The sequence below is a fragment of the Callospermophilus lateralis genome, chromosome 1 (assembly GCF_048772815.1).
Source record: "Callospermophilus lateralis isolate mCalLat2 chromosome 1, mCalLat2.hap1, whole genome shotgun sequence".
In the NCBI taxonomy this organism is placed as follows: Eukaryota; Metazoa; Chordata; class Mammalia; order Rodentia; family Sciuridae; genus Callospermophilus; species Callospermophilus lateralis.
The window spans coordinates 210,760,587-210,763,668 of NC_135305.1; positions in this window are offsets into that span (position 1 = coordinate 210,760,587).

Here is a 3,082-nt window from a genome sequence, read left to right on the forward strand (position 1 = left end):
GAGGCTGAGGCTGAGGCAGGAGGATCGTGAGTTCAAGGCCAGCCTCAGCAACAGCGAGGTGTTAAGCAACTCAGTGAGACCCTGTCTCTAAATAAAATACAAAATAGGACCAGGGATATGGCTCAGTGGTAGTGTGACCCTGAGTTCAATCCCTGGTACCAAAAAAAAAAAAAAAAAAAAAAAGTAGCCTGAAAGTGGAACTAACCAAAGACTCCTTAATACACATTCACTAACCTTTTTTTTTTTTTTTTTTTTTTTTTTTGGATACCAGGGATTAAACCTAGGACACCTAAACCACTGAGCCACACCCCCAGCCCTTTTTTAATTTTTAATTTTGAAACAGGGTTTCTCTAAGTGCTGAGACTGGCTCCTCCTGCCTCAGCATCCCAAGCCACTGGGATTACAGACATGCACCACCATGCCTGGCTCATTAACCTTTCTTCCCCACCCCCATCTATTTATTTATTTATTCATGGTAGGGAATTGAACCTAGGGCCTCTCCTCTGCGAGCCAAGCACTGTATCACTAAGCTACATCCCCAGTCCTTTTCATCTTATTTTTAGACAGGATCTTGCTAAAAGGCCCAGGATAGCCTTGAACTTAAAATCTTCCTGCCTCAGCCTTCCAAGTAGCCGGCATTACAGGCAATGCATTACCATGCCCAGCTTTAAAGATTCTTAACTGGCTCTCCTGAGATACTGGGGTTGGAGGACCCATGATGGGGCAAGCATGTAGCCTATAGTCCCAACTACTGGGAGGCTGAGGCAGGAGGAGAGCTTGAGCTCAAAAATTCCTAGACTAGGGCTGGGGTTGTGGCTTAGTGGTAGAACGCTTGCCTTGCACATGTGGGGCACTGGGTTCAATCCTCATCACATACAAATAAATAAATAAAGGTATTGTGTCCATCTACAACTAAAATTTTTTTTAAAAAAATTATACACTAGCTTGGATAATAGAGACCCCATCTCAAAAAATCAAATGAACAAGACCCTGATAAATGTTGCATATCTTCAGCCCACAAAAATACATATATGTATAGTATTTTATCAACTCTATTAGTTCATGGTTCTCTGAAGTCCATCCATATGGATTTTTTTTTAGAGACAGAGAATTTTTTTAATATTTATTTTTTAGTTTTCGGTGGACGCAACATCTTTATTTTATTTTTATGTGGTGCTGAGGATCGAATCCAGTGCCCCGCGCATGCCAGGCGAGTGCACTACTGCTTGAACCACATCCCCAGTCCTAGATCTCTTAATATAGATCCTGACTGGCAAGATCCAGACTACCAATCCTTACATAAACAGTAAAATCCCATGCCTACCCTTCCACCTGAAACAGTCACAAAGCTGGCTCATTGTACAGTTCTCAGTGCAAAACCTCACTTCAGAAGAGCAGTTCATGGTAATCCTACTGAAACAGAGACCCTTTGAACTTAAAGGCTGAATTGTTTTAGCTCCCTAACTTCCTCATGCTGAGAATGGAAACTTTACCCCATGTCCCTGGCAGTGGTCAAGAAAGCTGAAAATGATATGTCCTCTAGTTAGTATAGCCTAGCAAATAAATAAATTATACACACCCACACACTTACATATGCATCCATGTGTATATGTGTGTGTGTGTGTGTGTGTATATATATATATATATCCTGACTTCCGTTCCTACAAATTGTAACTGCTTCCCTAAGACCAAGGGCAGTTTGATCAAACTATTAAATTCTTTTTTCTTTATACTGTTTGCTTATTTCTTATACAGGAGGACAGCAGAATCCAGCCAGCCAGGATATAAACAGGCTCTGTAGCTTGCAGGGTAGACTCCACTCTCCCACGTTCTGGTTAGAGCACCTTGTCTTCTCCCTAATATTACATAATATATTCATTTATTGATTTATGCTCTCCCCCCATAGACTGTGGACTCCCTTAGAGCAGAGCTGAGGTCTGACTAGTTCCAGCTGTTATCTATAAGCCACTCTATCCAGTCACCAGTTTTTGAGAGCCAACAATAGTGAACATTTGCACTGACGACAGGAAAAACAAACCTGGAACCCAAATTAAACAAAATGTTATCCCCAGAAAAGAACTCCACTATTCTCATGAGTATACGCTTACTTTTAAAAATTACACTCAATTATCGTTTGAATTTCATAAATAAAAATTTTCTAGATATTTCTCTCTGGTTATACAAGTATCTAAATAAGATCCTTCACCATCCCTCTCAGCCCGCAGAGCCTAAAATATTTGCTTTCTGGGCATTAAAAAGCTTGCGGACCCCTGGCCTAGAGCAATACTTGACATACAACAGGCAATCCGTAAAGCGTCTGTTGGAGTTTTGCAACAGCAACAAAAAGAACCTAAAATACGTATGTATTCACTTGTATAGAAAAACCACGGAGGTATAGCTGGCCATGCGTTAACAAAATGGGAACATTAAAAGGGTCAGGGTTAAAGAAGATAACCTCACAATCGATGTTCGCTATTGATCGCTACTTCAGGTTATCTTGCCCCACAATTTCCACGTTGCCTTCATAATCATTTCAGAAGCGACGAAAGTGCACCTTTTAAGAACCCACTGGGCTCGCGGTCTACGGCCGGTGTTGAGGGGAGAAGGGTTACCCCAGCCAAAGTCTTCCTTACCAAAGCGAAGAGTCCAGCGGAGGCCACCTAAATAAAGCCTGCTGCAATCTCCGCCAAGAGAATGTGAGGGCGCCGAGCCCCGCAGCCTCCGGACGCACACCTCGTAGTCTCAACGAGCCCGCAAGGAGGAAACAGAGGCCCTGGCCCGAGTAGAAACTCCCCAGACTCTTGATCCCGCGGAAACAGCGACCAGCCAGCACCTCTATCCGCGACACAGTGCTGCACTGACGCCCAGGTCCCGCGCGCCGTTCACCTACTGCCCTGAAAGGCGCGCCAGTGGCTCGGTCAGCGCACGCGCCTCGCTGGCCCCTCCTACGCTCTGAGCCCTGCTCGGCTTCTTCCCGCCTGGCTCCTGCCTTTACTTCCGGGGTTTCCCAGCGACGGCCGTAAGTGGCGGGCGGAAACGGCTCACGAGGCCCGCCGTAAACGGCTCCCTCGCGCCACTTCCG